This window comes from Corapipo altera, unplaced genomic scaffold (genome assembly GCF_003945725.1).
Source record: "Corapipo altera isolate COAL_440 unplaced genomic scaffold, ASM394572v1 57, whole genome shotgun sequence".
Classification (NCBI taxonomy): domain Eukaryota; kingdom Metazoa; phylum Chordata; class Aves; order Passeriformes; family Pipridae; genus Corapipo; species Corapipo altera.
The window spans coordinates 7,412,845-7,431,766 of NW_020884905.1; the positions used below are offsets into that span (position 1 = coordinate 7,412,845).

General features: G+C 45.6%; 1 protein-coding gene across 3 annotated transcripts in view; it reads right to left on the reverse strand.

Moving 5' to 3' along the window:
• PDE4B (phosphodiesterase 4B) overlaps positions 1 to 18,922 on the reverse strand; it is a 156,942-nt gene that overhangs the window by 29,616 nt on the left and 108,404 nt on the right. The window lies entirely within an intron of this gene.

Genomic DNA, 18,922 nt, shown 5'->3' on the forward strand with positions numbered 1-18,922 from the left:
CCCCGGCCCCCGCCCCGGCCCGCCCCGGCCCTGCCCCCGCGGCACGGGGGGAACCGCGCGCCCCCCGGGCAGGGCCGGGCAGGGCTCGGGGAGCGTCAGTCCCGGCCCCCCCGTCCCGGTTGCTGCGGGGCTGGGGCCGCCCCCGCCGCTCCGCGCTGCCCGCGCCCGATGATGTTCTGAGCCAGCCCCGCTCCCCGCCCGGCCGGGACCTGCAGCTGCCAGAGCCTGCACCCCAACAGCGCTGAGCCTCAACGACAGCACTGCTCCCCAAGAGTCCTGCTCCTGAACAGCCTTGCTCCCCAACAACAGCCCCGAACCCCAAGAGTCCTGCTCCTGAACAGCCCTGCTCTCCAACAGCCCTGCTCTCCAATAACAGTCCTGCTTCCCAACAGCCCTGCACCTCAATAGTCCTGCTCCCTAACCCTGCCTAGTTCTGCTCTTCATCATCCCTGCTTCCCAATCCCAACTAGTCCCATTCCCCAACCTCTCCAGCCCTGCTCTCCAGCCCTGCCTGGTCCCACTCCACAGTCCCAGTAGCCCTGCTTTCCAACCCTGCCCGGCCCTGCTCCCTGTCAGCGCTGGCTCCCCAGCTCTGCTGGCCTTGTTCCCTCCCAGTTTTGCCCATCAGCCCCACACCCCACTGGTCCCACTTTCTGCTGTGCTCCCCAGCAGGCCCCGCACCCTGACCCTGCTCCCACCGAGCTGTGCTCCCTGACCCTGCCCGCAGGACAACATGCTCCGGAGCGGCTCTCGGCGTAAAAGTTAAGGTTTACATAAGCGGATACAGTGAATCATAAAATCTCCCCATGAATGTAACTGCTTCTCATAATGCTGGTGACATATGCTTACCCCATAAATCTGTCAAAGTTAATGGATTCAGCATTTCTAATGGCACTGGCTGAGCAGGTAACAGTGACATCAGAGGTCAGAATTGTTAAGATACACACTCAGTGAAGGATCTGCTCTATAGCACACACGCTGTAGCTCCAGACATGTGCACCCCTGCCTTCCCTACCAAACCCTCGTGTTCCTGGGAGAAGAAACCACACTTTGTGCTGGTATCTGCTTTCCTAAGGACACATCCCCTCCATCATTCACCATAAAGCAATGGACATCACTGGGTTGACTATACATTAAATATTGAAAATAAATGCTGCCAAAGGATAATTCAGCAATAAACTTGGCACAGACATGTTTTAAAGGTTCTGTAAATCCAAATCTTTTTGGCATTGAAAGTTAATGGGTTTTTTTCTGTGCTCACAGAGCTCCAAACATGACAAGTCATCTCATTCCTGCATACTTCTGTGCTGTATGTATTAAAAAGCAAGTGGAAATGGCCAAAACACACAGAACTTGGTGTGTTTTCCTTTCTAACAGGCATATTTTCTATCAGCTACTTTATCATGTAAATTAGTTGACCTGGAAGGACTCAAATTCCTTGTTACAGAAAATGTTTAGATCGATAAAACTAAACAGGCTAAATCATGAGTTTGGGAATAGGAAAAAAACCCATCTCCTCAGACAAACTATAGACCATATGTTTAAATACTGAACCATACTGTGTTATCTTCCTGTGTTCTCCTGCTCTGAGACTCCTCAGGAAGAAGAACCACAGCATTTGTGCATTCCTGAGGAGGAGAAGAAACAGGTTCACAGAGACTGTGGCACAAGACCCTAATATTAGTCTTTTGGGGGATTTCCAGCCTTGCCAAGGGCTGGGGTTGCAGTACCCACTGCCCTTGTCACTTTGCTTCAAATCTTCACCTCCAAAAGAACCATCAGGACAAAGTAAGACCAGGAATAAAAATTTACACTTGATATTGAAGGATCTGTGCTCCCCAGAGCTGACAAACAGTTCAGGAGATTCCCTTACTTTGTAATATGAGTTTTTTGTAATTAAAAAAAAAAAAAAAAAACAACCAAGGAAAGCTATTACATACTAAGGAGATCAATATGAATTAGGAAACTTTGAGGCTTAGGTACAGAGCAAGAGGGTTTGACTCTAAACACTTTATATATATTTTTGGTTTTTGGAAGATGAAACAAATATAGAGTGAATACTGTATACATTTGCAATGTTTTTCAGAATTTTTAGCAGAGTGTATCAGGACACTTGTGCAGAAGGACCCTCCTTCCTTCTGTTTCTGCCTTTCTGCTTCATTCCAGTGAAGCTCCTGTGAACAGTGGGGGTCCCTTGAGGCTGCAGCCTGGTTTAGTAATGTAAAACATGAGCATTATCATTTGCCTGGGCCTTTTCTTCAAAAACATTTAGAGGTCAATAGATTAACGATTTAAATGCAGACAAAAACTTCCACTTAAAATATCTCATTTCAATAGCAAAGTCACACTAAAGTGAGGGTAAACAGTTGTTACGAAATATCATTTTAAGGGGAAAAAAGGGGTGAGTTCTGCTGCTGTCCCAGTCTAGAAGTGGATTTCCACATAAAAGCACTGTGAACATTTTATTTCAGAACTTGCTTTTTCTTTCTGACACTGGCCAGCCTGCCCACAGCTCCCTCTGGGTCTTGGGACCCAGCAGAAATGCACCACCTGCATCCCTGGGTAGCCCTTCTTAGGCGTCTTTTGGTTTTGACTTATCCAAATATTTATTTATTTTCACTCATTTTCTTAAGCAAACAAGACTGGTGAAATGGTGCTCTGAAGATGTGCAAGTGCCTTCCAACCTCTCCTCCCTCCCTGCCCTCCGTGGTCATCAGTCAGTCATTTCTAAACCTGCTGCTGATTTTGGCTCCAGTTGCTTGGTCAGTAAGTACGTCACAGATACCACATTCCCACCCATTTCAAGAAATTAGACAAGCAGGCAGAAGAAGAGACACAATCCTCCTTGACAGCAGGAAGAGAGCCCAAGTTCACTCCTTCTTAGAAACTCTGTAATTGTCCCCCAAAGTCACCAAGTGACGCAGTTTGAGACAATCAACCCGGAAACCCAAACCCCAATTCTTATCAAGCCAGCCCTCCCTGGCTAGTGCAGCTCCACTAACTCTCTGTTAACTTGTTGTGACTGTTTACAAATAAACTGTGAAAGCACACACTAGGATTCCACTCATAAGGCTAAGCAGTAGATGCTTTTTCCAAAACAGGACGTAAAATTAAAATACGTACTTCAAATCCCTGGGAAATGTTGTAAGATACACAGCTACCCAAAAATAACAGGCAGGTATAAGGCTAGTTAGAAGTTGTTCTTCTGCAAATGTAAAAATTTTGTGTGGAAATGATCTTAAAAGGGAATAATGAACATTTTCTAGCTTTCTTAATATTTCATATTCATGGATATCCTAAAATTGTTTGGGTTGGAAGGTACTTTAAAGCTCATCTTGTTCCAACACCTGCCATGGGCAGGGACACCTTCCACTACAACAGGTTGCTCCAAGCCCTGTCCAACCTCGCTAAGAATTCCTTCCCACTATCCCATCTAACCCTGCCCTCTGGCAGTGGGAAGCCATTCCCCCTTGTACTGTCCCTCCAGGCCCTTGTCCAAAGTCCCTCTCCAGCTCTCTTGGAGCCCATTTAGGCACTCAAAGGGACTCTAAGGTCTCCCTGGATCCTTCTCTTTTCCAGGCTGAACACTCCCAGCTCTCCCAGCCTGGCTCCAGAGAAGAGGACAAAGATGAAATGCCCTGGGATTCTCTCACCAAGTGGCATCTGTGTTGCTACAGTGATTCACACAAACAGTAAACAGAAGTTTAGATGCTACATGACATGTTCTTTCCCTGAATCCAATGTGAGCATCACACTGACATCAGCAGTGCAACGGCCTCTGCCAGAAACACTCCTAAACCTTCTTCACTTAGACTTTGATAACCTTCCTGGTACAGCTGAGGCACACGGTCACTCACAGAAACAGTCCTGCAATTTCTGGATATGGTCTCCTGGAATCCTACATGATGCCTCTTCAAGTGTATCACGTTTCAGTTTATATTTGGGTGTTGCATAACCAAGCCCTAACCCCTAAAGTTATAACTGTTGTTTTGTCATTTTTTTCCTAGGGCCTTACCACGAAATCATTTCTGAGACAGAATAGGGAACTAAGTAATGAAGGGAGGTAGTTTCAGTTTTTAAATGGTGTTTGTGCAGGCCTTTTGATCATGGTGGCAATCTAGCAGGAACTGAGGTGACATTTCATCACAAGACCTGACTTTCTGCCAGTCCGTCTGAGGACAGACTGGCTGATCCTTCAGAAGCAGCACACCACTTCATGTTCTCCACTGGCACTTGGAACGCTCTGATGTACTGAAATGCGACTCAGTTGTGTGCCAGTATTTTGCAACAACTGCATTTTCGGTATTTTTTGCCATCTATTTCTTTTTCAGCTCTGTAAGGTGATGGAAGACACAGTATCTCTCACTAGAGAAGTGACTTAGCAGACCGTTTTTAGAAGCTTTTTCCCATTTACTGACTTGTCCGTTCTCTCATTTTTCTCTCACAATCATTTAGGTTGGAAAAGCCTTTAAGATCATTGAGTCCAACCCTTCCCCCAGCACTCCCAAGGCCATCATTAATCCATGTCCCTAAGTGCCACATACACATGGCTTTTAAATCCCTGAAGGGATGGGGACTCCACCACCTCCCTGGGCAGCTGTGCCAGGGCTGGACAACCCTTTCCATGAAGAAATTCCTCCTGATGTCCAACCTGAACCTCCCCTGGCACAGCTTAAGGCCATTTCCTCTTGTCCTGTCCCTTGTTCCCTGGGAGCAGAGCCCAACCCCTACCTGGCTCCACCCTCCTGTCAGGGAGTTGGAGAGAGCAAGAAGGTCCCCCCGAACCTCCTTTTCTCCAGGCTGAGCCCCCCCCAGCTCCCTCAGCTGCTCCTGGTGCTCCAGACCCTTCCCCAGCTCCGTTCCCTTCTCTGGATATGCTCCAGTCCCCCAGTGTCTTTCTTGTTGTGAGGGGCCCAACACTGACACCAGGATTTGAGGAGTGGCCTCACCATTGCTCAGTAAAAATAGAAAGAGTGAGAGCTGTTAATAAAAATGAACTTGAGGCTTTTTTCTTCTTGAATATTGGAAAAGTGAAAGGATTTGGAGATCATTCTCTTTTCTGGGAGTGGTTCAGTACAAGAGCAAACACACACTTCATCAGGAGGCCCATGAAGTGTTGCAGATGAGAAGGGGGGTTAATATGACAAACTGTTGCCCAACACTCTCCCACCAACCCCGTCTGTGCCATCCTTCTCCCAGCTCAGAGCTGGCCAGGAAATTTCTGAGCATGAGGGCAATGTTATCTGCAGCTGCAGCCTGGTTCCTCTCTTATCCCACAAACCACTGTCCCCATCCGGTGACCAAATGCCACATGGCCACGTGGCAGCACGGTGAGATGGTGGGGCAGACTCCAGCCCCCAAGCTGTGGGAGGGAATGATGGCTTTGCCCTCAACTGACACAGGAGCTGACCCAAGTTAGGAAACATTCTGAAACTAGATCCAAATGCCCAAATTTAAAGTGGGGTTTGTTTTCTCTCTCCTGATTCCCTTATGAATGTCTCTTGCCATCCCAGTCCCTTTAAGTAAAGACTTTAAGACGTGCCATGTCTTGCTTCTGGCAGAAAGTATAAAGGCTAAAAAGTTTTAAAAGCTTTAAGATTTGTCAAAATACCACATCCCAAACAGGTAAGTTAAAAAAACTGGAGAGGAGTTGCAATTCTTTTTGCTCAACAGAATACTGCAAGTGACAAAATATGTAAGCTTTCCATGATCTAAAGGTTACTATTCCCAAGAGGATTCAATATTGGGGACAGATTGTCCAATTTGGCGGATGAGAAATGTTGAATACAAATATTTGCCAATATCTTTACAAACTCAGCTCTTCTCAATTCCTAAAGATCAAATTATGGACTGACTGTGCTGGTAAAAGACTTAATTTCTAATTCTGCAAAGAAAAGGAGCAGTTACTTCTAATGGATCACAACTTTCCTAGTAAACCTTAGGCATGTGGAGTTTAAGACTTAAAAAACCCTCTAATAGTCTCTGTCAAAAAGGGCTGATGAAAAATTCCAAGAGAAACTTTTACAAGGAAGACTAAAAGCAAGGCACTGCAGCTTCCAGCAGTGTTCCAAACTTTAGCACAGTATATCCATGCTATTCCACATGCACAGCCACTTGTTTAAAACCTGAAGCAGATTAACACTCATAAGAAACAAAAGATGAAAATATAAGTATTGCAGGAGAAAATGCTTCCTATCTCTCACTAGTGCCAGGGAATTAGGTCAATAATGAGCAGATTTGGTGACGGAGCTCCATCACCACTCTTAGGAGAGCTGGGGCTTTTGGGGTCCTCATGTCCTTGTATGGGAACATGTAAATGTTTATCCTGATGCATGAAACCACTTATAGGCACTGAAAACTATGCTTTAGGAAACGTCTGGCAAGAAGCTCCCACACTCCCAACTGGAAAATACATTAAGAGTGCAATTTTAAAATGTACCTAATTCTCAGGTGAAACCAGAAGACTCAGCATTAAGGACTATAGAGGACTAAGCCCAGAATTAGCATTTATCAGAAGACCTGAAGACAACCCATTTCTAATGATAATATATTTATTCTAGATTATCATAACTGTTGTCATTATTAGAGATGACAAAAAAGATTGAGAAGGCAGATTCTCTAGTTAATCATGGGAATGGCAGATTATTATTTGGTGAGTGGATAGATATTATTAATGTTACTGAAGGCTTCATTTATGTTTCTTACTCCTTGACTACTCCTGGCTAGAGCTCCTGCCTAAGGAGGGTGGCAGAAGCCCATTCTGTGGGAGCCTCACATCCCAGCTGATCCATCAGCTGAACCCACCTGTGCTTCAGATGAGACTTGCTTGAACTTAAATCCTGATGAAGGTTAGAGGACAGAAAAAGGAAGGAGAAAGGAGAAGAAGAGATGGGGAAGGAGAAGGAAAAGGAGAAGGAGAAGGAGAAGAAATGGTGGTCTGCATGATTTAACAAGGCAACCCTGTGGTCCTGACTTAGATAAAAGGACCACAGATCCAGATGGCCAAAAGTGCTCCCTGCTTTCAACAACAGAAAATGGCTATTTTAACCTCAGAAAGCAAGATTCATTATAACTAATATTGCCCTGCGATAATTATCAGCCAGCGTGTAGCATCACTCCAAAACCCAGGAACATGTTCAGTAAAACAGGTTTATCAACACAGGACATGCCAAAACTTGACAGAATAGGGCCTTGTGCAGGCTGTCAGCCATTTACCCTTTGCCTTCCCTAATGGATCTGCGGTTGCTTACAGATCGTGTGGACATGTTTACATATTTATCCTCGACAATGCCAAGGGAATAACTGACACCAAGTGATTTATTTGTTTCATGTATCCTGTTAGTGCATTCATGACTACCCGTGAGCAGAGAGCTACTTCCTTGAGTTAAACCATTGTTCTAACAGATCCAGCAAAGAGATCTGAGAAAATTGTTCTATAGATGAGTTTGAAAATGCACAAGAAACAAAATCGAAGGCACAGAGCACAACTGCCAGGATTCACTTAAAATCTGTAATGAAAAGGTCTAAGTCTGATAGTACCAACTCACAAACTGCAAGCACTGAAAAACCCCTGTATCCTGTAATTACAGGTTTCTTTTATAGATCTCCTGTGAATCTTCCAATATTCAGGGAGTTATGGAACAGATTTCCAATTTCTTTTTCAAGCACAAAAGCTACACATGCACCTAAAACAAGGTGTTATTTGAAAGCAAGATGTATCCAGCAGAACCACCCAATGCCACACATGCCAGCAACACTGCCAGAGCCCGAACATGTTCCCTCTTGTAGGTCTGCGGACACTTGCGCACTCCCAGTCCGCTGGACCGCGGGGCTGGAATTAGGAGTAATCTAAAATCATGGGAACACCAGAGCATTTAGATGCACTTCCCCTCCTCCCCACCACTTCATTGTGTGCAATGAAACTAATTATATCTTTTGCAAAGATAAGTGCAGATGTGCTAAGAAAGGCACAAAGCCCCAGCACCCGCAGAACAGGTGGAGCCAGTCCGTTCTTGAGCAATTCCCGAACAAATGGACGAGCCTGCCCTTCTCCCCTTGCCCCATCGTATTTTTGGGACTCTGGTCCAACCAGTAACTCTAGCTGCCCCCTCTCACATTTCTCACACCTGCAGCTTTCATCTGGCCTGCAGGGGAGGTGGGAGTAAGAGCAAAGGGTTCTTGTTGGGTGCCCGGCACAGTGGGCACAGGGAGAGCCGTGGAGTGGGGCTGGTGGGAGCCAGAGTGCAGCAGGAGACAGGCTGGCTGCAGCCGGAATGGGCACGGACACTGCATGCAAATGAACAGGCAGCTGGCTCAAAGTAACACTTTGAACAAAAAAAATACTTTAGAAACCTCGAGTTTTCTTGTTACCCAGCACTGATACATGAGATGTGGTCAGAAAGGCCTGCGAATGAAATCCCTGTAGAGGGAGATGACAGGATTAACTGGCAAAGCCACTGGTAGGGGTACACTGAGGAGGTGGCACTGGAGAAGATCCAGCTGTGGGGAAACGCGGACAAAATCCTAATAGGGGCTGAAAAGCAGCAGAAACAATGAAGCCTGTATTCAGGCTGCATTCAGAGATGACAGAGGAAGATAGAGACAAAAAACTGAAGTGAAAGCTTTCTACTGCTAATTGCGAAAAATGCCAGGAAATGAGTGAGATGGTGCTGCCAGGAATGTGTGAGACTGACATTGGTGATGAGAGTGTTTGACAGGCGCTACAGCCTTTGGCAAAATACGGCCAAGATTTGGTGGGCATTTTTAATTTCTGCTTTTATTTTCAAAACAAGGAGCAGGAGAAATAAAATCTTGTGTTGCACCGCCGAGAAGCCTGGCATTCTAAGTTCCCTAATTAAAGACAGGTCCTTTCTGGGACACACCATTTCAGCTGCCCAGAAAGGCTGCTGGGAAAACTCAGTCCCAAGTAAAACGGCTCCAAAACTGCTGAAGACGTCAAGGCAGTGATTAAGCCAGCACTTGCCAAGAACACCGAGGACACATCCAGGTTCAAACTGGAAGACTCTGGGGAGAAAGCAGAGATGCCTTACCAAGTGAAGGCACAGGGGCAATGGAAAGCAGGATGAAAGGGAGAAAGGAAAACCTCCTGTCTGCAGGGAATGACACAAAACCAAAGGACTTCATGCCGTCCCAAGAAGGAAGAAGGCACAGCTCATGTCTCTGCCGAGGCAGAGGCTGCTGGTGACGGGAGGAATGCCTGCAGCGTGACTCGGCTGCGACGTGAAGAGCAGCAGACGTCTGCGAGTCACCCCACTGCCATAGTAGCAGTGATGTTTCTGAGTCAACACCAACCAGCCCCAAGCCAGCTGCAGTGTAACCTGAGCACCCCCAATTGCAGCCCGGAGAAATGTCACTGCGGTGGGGGGGCCCACTGCAGCTATCTTTAGCCATCTCAAAGTTAATCACCTAAGCTCCCCGCACAGTCAGTGGAAAGTGGCTGGGACCTCCAAGGGGTGATCCTGGTCTATTCTCAGCACACTGCTGTGACGGGCTGAATTACCCCCCTGGAGGTGCCTGTCACTCTCCACTAACTGTAGAAGGCACCCCTCTACCCTAGTCACAGGAACTGGCTGGTAGGGACCTCCAGAGGTCACCTGCTCTCCCACCCTCTGCAGGATGATCTCCAGCTAATCATCAGCACCACCAGTGCTCAAGTAGCTGTAGGGCACTGTTAGATACCCCACACCCTCCCTGTCATCAGCCACCAACTGGACACGCAACCTTCATCACCATCCTTGGAGCCTGGTGGTCCAGCAATATCCAGCCCTGTCAACAGCCCGTCTGTCTGGCAATGCCACTTCACTGCCATGTGGGAATGCTGAGAGAAATGGTGCCAAAGTGCTCACTGTAGCAGGTACACCCACCCACAGCTGACCATGTCCCCACAGCCAGGCCATCCCCACAGCCCTTGGAGGAGGAGGTCAGAGTTTTCAGGCCCAATGTGCCCTTGGAAAATCTGCATCTACCATTCCTAACTGACTTTCTTGTCCTCTCTGTGTTTGGAAACAGACTCAAGTGGACACCCTCAGTGACCTCTCCAGTGATGAGAAGAGTCTGAGTAGTCCATAGTTCCCCAGATTCCCTTCACCTTTCTCAAAGATGGACCTTTTTCCTGTTGACACAGGTCTTCCCAAGCACCACAATTTTCCTGAATGACAATTTTCCTGAATTTTCCACATTGACCTTACAGTCACATGACCCAGCTCTTCCAGCCTGAATCTTGTCTAGTGCTATAGACTTGAATACATCCACCTCCTCTAGGCTGCCCCTAACCCGCTGCTCCCTCATTGCCCTCCATCCCTCTCCTTCCCAAGCAGGCTGGAGGGTCACCAGGGCGTGGGTGAGGACTCAGTAAAGACTGAGACAAAAAAGACACTGAGTACTTTGGCCTTTCATGTATGACTTGTCACAAGGCTGTTTCAACCACAGATCAACACTTTTACTGATCTTTCTTTCCCTACTCCATACCCATGTTGGAGTCCTCTCACTAGTCACAGCTCCATCAGCCCTTGGTCAGTCCAACTCACTCCACATGCCCAAACACTTTCCCGTGCCTCCCTTGCTCCCAGTCCTTCTCACTCTTTGCCTGATCTTTTTTGCACTCAACTCACTGAGAAGCTCCTCACTTCACCAAGTTGGCTTCTGCTGAAATTCCTGATCTTCCTGCACAACAGGATAGTTTGCTCCCGAGCTCGCAATTTGTTTTCTTCAAAAAGCAGCCATCACTTAAGATTGGTCTATAATTTTTAGGTGGCTGAAGTGGGGTGAAATTAATCTTATGACAATGACAGAGTCTTGAGACCAAGCAGTAACGGAAGCCCTCAGCAGCAGATGAGTTTGTGCAGAGCCTTGGTGCTGGCCAGTTTTCCCCCTCCCAGTTTGCTTTCATCCCAGTTCCTGTAACACACCCCAAGGTGAGCGGCAGGACATCAGTCATGGGGGCCCAGCCACTGTTTTGAAGCAAAAATGAAGCATTTCAAGGAAGCTCATACCAAGAGGTCAGCCTGGAGCATGAGCCAAGCCCTGATGAAGCCAGTTAAAGCAGAACTGGACAAACCTGCAGAAGTCCTGATTGTACCCACCAGCACTGGTTGGGGCGAATCACCACCCAGGTCATGAGAATCAGGTCACCAAGGACTGCCACGGGCTGGCAACTCACTGAGCAGCCCACTGACTGTTAGCAGGAACCAGGCAATTGCTCAGCAATTAGTGCAGGGCAGGGTGATTGTGGTTGATTACCACCAGAGCTGGACAAGGCGCTCAGTTTTGCCAGGCTTTGTGGGAATGGCTGCGGCTGCCCACAGGCAGCACTTCCCAGCACAGTCAGGCCTCCAAGGGCAGCTGTCAGTGTTCCCTGGTGCCAGGAGTGCCAACAGCACAGCTCCTTCTATGAGAGGATAGTGACATGGGATGCTCCTTCTAGGAGAGGAGGATGACATGGCAGAGGCAACCAACAGTCAGATGTCCACCTGGGATAACCCCAGCTAAGCACTACCCTCACAGACACCTTAAAAACAGACTGAAAAAGAGCAAAGAAAACAGAGAGATGATGCTACTCAAGTATTGCCTTGCAAAGAACTGGATTTTCCAAATGTTGCTCGGACGAGAGCTTCAGTGGGCGTTGCAGTGGAGCACAGAAGATGTTGCAGCATCAATCTTTGTTTCCACGGAATAAATAATACTAATATCTCTCTTCAACTGAGATAGAGCATCAAAAACACTTGGAAAGGACTAGCTAATAAAAAGTCAACTAATAAAAACTAAAAAAGCACTCTTACATCTATTTTGTGAGTCTTCATGTGTCTGATTACATTCTATATCAGCTTTGAAGACTCTACATTACAGAGATGAAAGATGCAGATTCCCAAAGCAAAGTTAGCACTGCACCTTTTGCATGACAATGAAGTGCAAAAATGAGGTGTAAACACTAAGAACACCTTAAGGTGGCTGATAGAATCTTATGAAGCTTCCCAGAAAGGTAATTTCTGATCTGGAGATAAGCCTAAAGGTTTAATCTGAAATGCTAACGAGGAGGAAAACTGGAGAAGTTCTGAGGAAGGATTTAGATTGGAGATACCATCTCCTGTAGGGTGGGATGGAGTGTTTTACCACAAGGCAGTCCCTGTTTCCCAGTGTTTCCCAGTGTCCTTCCCCCCACAGCAGCCACGTGCAGGGAACAATGCAGCAGAGCTGCCACAAATCAGAAGGGTAACTGACAGTGTTTTTATGGTGCCAAATGGAAGTAACAAAATGCAGGAAGCATCCTGTCAGATGTCACTTAGCAGCGATATCACCAGGGAATCTGGGAACGGGATTTGCCTGCATAGTAGGAATTCCTCGGTCCACAAAGAGGGAGAAACAGAAATGGCAAGAAGGGCAGAATCTAATCTTGGCCTGTCAAATGAACGGGAAAGATTCCTCAGTTCCATCATTCTCTCAGGGAGCAAACATAAGGTTTGGCACATTATTGTTTTACTGACCAGGCTTGATTCCTTGTTCTCCTGTAGGATTCTTGCCTTAATCACAAGACAGGAGGAAAAATACAATGCAAGAGACTTCCTCTCCTACAGAGTCTGACAAAGAGCGTAGAAGATGGACAGTGCACGCAAATGAGAGATCTGCAAGGAGAACACTGAAAATGATTTGTCAGATGATGTTTTGTGAGGAAATAAACACACGCTTTGAACACATTTCTGAAGACAGATCACAATTTTCAAGGTCATGGTGAATTTTTAACTTAAATGAATCCCCATCATGCCTTTACTCAACATGGTCCTCAAAGTGCAGTGAAAACAGCCCACAGAGCTGGGATGGTGATGCTCATTCACTTGGACAGGCTGCAGAAGGAAGTAAGAGCTGAGCCTAAGGATTGTAAATCCCAATCCCAATTTCCTGCAAATCACGGGGTGCCTGGACTGGGTTTTTGTTTTTCTAGCTAAACAAGGCCAGGCTGGGCCACAGCAAGAACATTTTATTGTGTGAGTAGAAGTGTTTTCTTCCCGAGCGCATGTGAATGCACGAGTGTGAGAAAGACGCAGAAAAAGCAGGATATGATTACGAAATGACCCAGCTATCCACCTAGGATTTACCTGTGCCACGTCAGGCATTATCTCCCTTCATACATGCGGCCTGGCTCCGAGAGGGCTGGGGAGCTTCCACGTGCAGGGAAACCAACTTGAATCCTGGAAGCTACATCCTTGTGCTAACAAGGCACTCCACCTAAACTAATTAGCCCTGCCTTTCAACAGGCTTAATTAGGTGGGGCACCATGCTGTGCTGCTGTGGCTAGACAGCTTCCGGTTCTGGAGCTGGCTCATCCACAGCCCATCCAAGGACTCACTCCTGCACAGTGCTACTGGTGCTAGGCTGCGATGCCAGCGCAGGGGCTCTGCCCGCGTCAGCCCCCAGAGCCGCTCAGTGCCCATCCTGAGCTCTCTCTGTGCACAAACCTGTGCAAAACCACGTGTCTGCACCTCTGCTACTGCACAGAAAACTGCTCCTTCTGAAACCATGAGCTGACTTTCACAACAGGCATGCGACACGGGAGGAACTCTCCAGACAGACCACAGCAACGATTTTAGTTCAACAAGAGGAAAAAACAACCCCAAAGCATGAAAGGTGCAAAGCACTAACCGTACTCTGTGTCACTGCTTCACAAGAGCTTTGCAAACCAAAAGCAAGAAGGTCTGTGCTTGGATCTGCCCCAGAATCCAGGTGTTACTTTCATCCACATGCCTATCTGGAGCCATGAAATCAGGTTTTGAACGGGGTTACCTTGGAGATAATAAAACTTATGGGCTAAATAGCCAGTCAAGAGTGAAAGTCCCCTGTGGTGAAACAAATACTGGAGTAGGAAATGGAAGAGGAAACTCAGGGATGAATCCTGGAAGTTCAAAGCATGATGCCGATCTACCTGACAAGCTCCACTTGGCCACTGGCATTAGATGTAAAGACAAAGTTTATTAACAATCCTTAGCTCTTCATGAGGAAAATTATTCAAAAATGTTAAACAAGGGTAACAACAAGGCCACCCATGTCATCACAGCCATGTAGAACAGGACACTGGTAGAATGTCAGACCTGTTTAAATTAGCTTCCTTGGCTCCTGGGAAGGTTAAAAGGTCACAACTTAACACAAAATTGTCCTACATTTCCTCTCAATTTAATTTCCTGAAGTTCTTCAAAATGAAAGTTAAAAATGTGGTTCCTGGAAGCATCCCAACCATAATCCATAGGAATTCTTTAAGATACATTATCACCCTTTGTGTCTGCAGACATGGAGAGACAGGACATAGAGTCATCTCTTATGTTTTGAGCCACCATGCCAGCCATTTAAATTATATTAATTATAAAATATAATTAAATGGTGGTTTTTTCATGGCTAAATGTAATTACTTGAAAGCATTATCCTTTAGGATGGAAGCTTAAAAAACTGATTTAGTTTGGAATTTTAATCTGTTTTCCTACAATAGATATTTTACGTACCCAAGGGGTAAATGTCAACCTCACTGATTTACCTCATTTGAACTTTCTGCCCTTATTTTGCCTCTCAAAGAAATGACTGGGACTGTCATCCCACAGCTGAAACCCAGAGACATTTGCACTGAGCAGAGTCACTCAAGAATGCAGCATGTTGCAAAAAATGGCCTGTTTTGACATATTTCGTTGTGCAGTGGTACTGTGAGTAAGCCCTATCGACTGATCTGCGATTGCACCGCAGGACACTGTGGGAAGTCAGAGTGTTGCTCACTGCGGATCAGAGAGCAGAACCAGCAGAAAGAGCTTGAATTATCTCAGAGCACAGGCAATTAAAAAAGCTATTTCTTAATTCATGATCCTCTTTTGAAAATGCAGAATGTTTCACATGTGAAGCCAGTGACCAGAGAGCTCTGTGGTAGCACCCCAAGACACGTGGATTCACTTTTTGTATGTCCACATGCTCTGGGCACTCACAGTGAGCCTCGAGTCACAGAACTCCAATTCCTGAGGCCTGCAGTAGCTGACAGCAGAGCTAAAACATCCCCTGTGCTAATCATCTGTATTAATCTCCCTCAGCACAACTTCAGCTGTTCGCGCTGTGACTCACTGTGCTTTATGTTTACCAAAGTGCACGTACAGCCTTCTAGAATAATCTGTTTAAAATCACACAGTGAGTCCCACGGGGAACAGGGTGGGGAGGAAGAGGGAGATGTCAGGCTCCTACAAACCAGCATCATTTGTTTTGACAGCTTTTAATATTCCATATTAATCCTTCCACGTGCTGATCTCCACTGCGCCTCTGTGTCACCTGCAAGCTCAGGCCATCACATCCTGCTTACCAGTTTTTTAAAAGGTGTATTTGGGACATGGGGCAGAACTGGACCAAATTTCCTCAATATTGCCAGAGGGACAACATCAGATTAATTTCCTGGTTATCCATAATCAGAAATTGATATTATAGAACACCAGATAATAATGTATTTGTGGGGTTCTTTTTGTATCTGAATCATTTTAGCCAAAAGGTGATTAAAGCTGGAGGTCTAGGTCCTATATGACTTCCTGTACTTTCCTTAACCTGGGCTCTTAGTCCTGAATCAGGCTGTTCACACTGGAGAGGTGTCTTGAAGGGGCAAATGGGGATAAACTTGACCCCAGCAATGACAGGCAGACTTGGAGGTGTAATCACTCCTGAAATGGTTACAGCCAGCAGAGGTAAGAACAGCCTTTCACTCTCAAGATACATTTAATTAAAGCCCTCAAAACACATTTATTTAAGCACCTCAATCCGAGTTCAAGGAAATCAAAATGTCAGCATTAAGGCACCCCTTCTTAACAATCTCAGTTCAAATATCAGATTAAATGGACATGGAAATGGAAATGGAAATGTTCCCCACTGAAGGTCAGCTATGGGTTGGCCTGCAGTGGATTATTCCAGGGGTTGCTTTTTGTGCTCTAAGTTTTATGCTTTGTAGCACCTTTCAGAATTTCTTACATTTAGCAGCACAGCAGAGGCAACTCATGTTAACCTTGGCCAAGGTCTCTGCACTGTCATTCACACTGTCATTCGTTATGTGCAGTCAATTCAATGCAATTCAGACAATTTCTGTGAAACATCTGATTTCAGGCAGCACACGACTTGCCACTTGAGGCAACGTGCTCTAAAAGCCATTCTAGCAGTGAGCTGAGCCGACCACATTTGGAAGTGTTGCAAAGGGTGGCTTGGAGGGAGCAGCTGCTGCTGACAAATGTGGTGTGAGCAGCATCTCTGCTTGGGTTCCACTTTCTTCTTCCTGATCTATAGAGTGTGAGTAACAGCTCCTTGGCTTTTACCTGGACAGTATGTTCCCACTGGAAGGGGGTGGAAATATTTCAAAGTTTCACGCAATACAGTGAAACTCAGGAAGCTGCAAACTGTTCATGACATTTCAGTAACAGGAATTTTGGGAAATACCCTGCCCAAAGAACTGGAATTCAGATGAAGGCCCAGCACACGTATTTGACTAGGAGCTGGATGGAGACCATGTCCCATAAAGTATTACTGCTAAAGCAGAAAACACTCCAGTTACACTGGAAACTTGTATCTGGATTTCTCTTCTTCAAGAGTATCTTTGGGAAGAAAGGGAGGAAAACATTTCACAGCTGTCAGATGCCAGTAAGGCTGATTTCCAGCAAATCCTGCACTTGTGTATGTTTACTTCTTGGAATTTTTTCTGGCAGGACTGACCCCACGCTGTGCTCAGTGCAGTGGGTGACAGTCCCCACAGAGCAGACACATATCCCACATCCTTTCAGGCTGTCCCAGTGTGCATCCAAACGTCCTGTACTTGAGTCAGTAACAGCAGGGCAACGATTTCAGTCAATTCTCTGAAACTCAGAGAGGGAAGGAGGCAGGGAGGGAGGGAAGGGGAGCAGGAAGACAGGCTGGCTTTTTCACTTCTCATTAAACACCGGTTTTTCAGAGAACACAGTGATTGCTCTGCCCATCTCCTGCTTTTGTCAACCTAATATATGTTATTTAAAGTAAAATATATTGCTTGTAAAATGTGACATTTTAGAGCCATTTTGGTATTAAGTGCTAAGCTTAACACATGCTGGTGGCATGAAAGGTCTAACTGGATCCAACTCACTTTAAATGAAAACATTGGGGTGTCTGGAATATGCTCCAAGGGACCTGGCAAGCTGGATTCAAAGCCTTGCTCCGAACACGTGGAACTTGAAGTCTTTCAGGTAAAAGGCAAAAAAGGCCGGTTTAAGAAAGCTTTTGAAGACTGTGAAAGTGTGGTAGAGGAGTTTAGTATGCACAGATGATTAATTTCCTCTTGGAAAGGTATATTTATGACAGCAGGATATTTATATTGAAATGTCTACATTAAAAAGCAGGATATTTATACTAGAATATCTACATTAAAATGCATAGTTCCTTCAAAATGAAATTTGACTATGTAATTCCTTAGTACTGAATAATGGCCACTGATCCTGGTTCACCAGAACCTAGTGTCTGATCTGGGGTCTGATCCTGCTCCTGGCTGAGGTTTATCACTATTCTTCTACAGGCAGAGAACTGAATATAAAATCAAAAGACACTAATTGTCAAAGCAACGTCTTGCGAGATTTTGGAGGTTTTTCCCTTTTGTTTTTAAATTCTGAATTCCTAAAATGATTAAGTGCCTTAAATGCACACCAAAGCCAATCAATGATACCTTTAGATGTGAAAATATATCCCACAGGGACAGGCATATTTAGATGTTTTTTAAAGGCTACTGCTTAAAAAATTTAAATCTTTATAATCATATATATTTCCAGTGAACTGAATGAACTTTAAATAAACTGGTATGTCTGATTAATAATCACCAATAATTAACAGGTGTCTCTCCCTTCTGCCAAAAAAACTATTGCAATTATACCATCCTTAAGGCTGTCACTTACAGCCACCTCTTAGAGAAAACAATATTACAATAAAATGTTTCATTAACTCTTAGTGCAACACTCTCCACGAGTTGCACAGTGACCTGATAGTTGCATTAATTAGCACACCATGCTTGACTACAGAAATCATTTTTAGCTAATCAGGAGATGACAAGATAATGATAATAAACCCAGAGCATTTCTGGGTGATTTGAACATCAAAACAATCAATATTTCACTGTTCAGTATCATTGTTTGGCAACCGGTGAGTCCGAACCACATCAGGATGGATGCAATTCCATATGGAATAGAGGGAAAAGTGCATGAGCCCCTCTTTTAATTCTACCAAATTATATATTGATTTTGAAAGCTCTTAAAGTTTTAATCTTTATAATTTTTATAATTGTAGAGTCACGTTTGGTGGGCAAAATGTCCCTACAGAGGGCAGAGAATTCCAGTTCTGTCTTTCAGGATCAGTGCTTTACCCTCTATATATGACCCTCCAAACTAGGACCAAACCCTGCTCCCGCCAAGACTAATAAATACAAAAAAAGTATTTGGGAATTCCTGCCCACTTACAAACCAAATGATTTGGCTGCTGAGAACCAAAACACAACCTTATGAATACCTCTTAAAACACAACAAGAAAGCAACTTACACTTGGAATCAGATCCTGCAGGAGGACAAAGTTTTAGATATTGGGACTACTCAAGGACAGGCTGATGGCTCTGGGATTTGTGCGGTGCATTACCCTCGGAATGTCTCTGCACGGATACATGGACGCAGCCTCTCACACTCCCATGGCCAGCTGTGTCTGGGACACAGTGCTTGTGCACTGAGCTCAACCTCGTGGGAGGAAGGAGAAACTTATATATAGCTGCTGTGGGGACAAGCTGGTGGGTGCTTTTGAGAGTCTGTTTCAGCTCCCCCTGGCTGGAAAGTGCTGATGACATGGAAGTTGAAGGGGCTCAAAGCAGTGGGACAATGAAGAACCCTGTTCATCACTAAGGCATGCACAG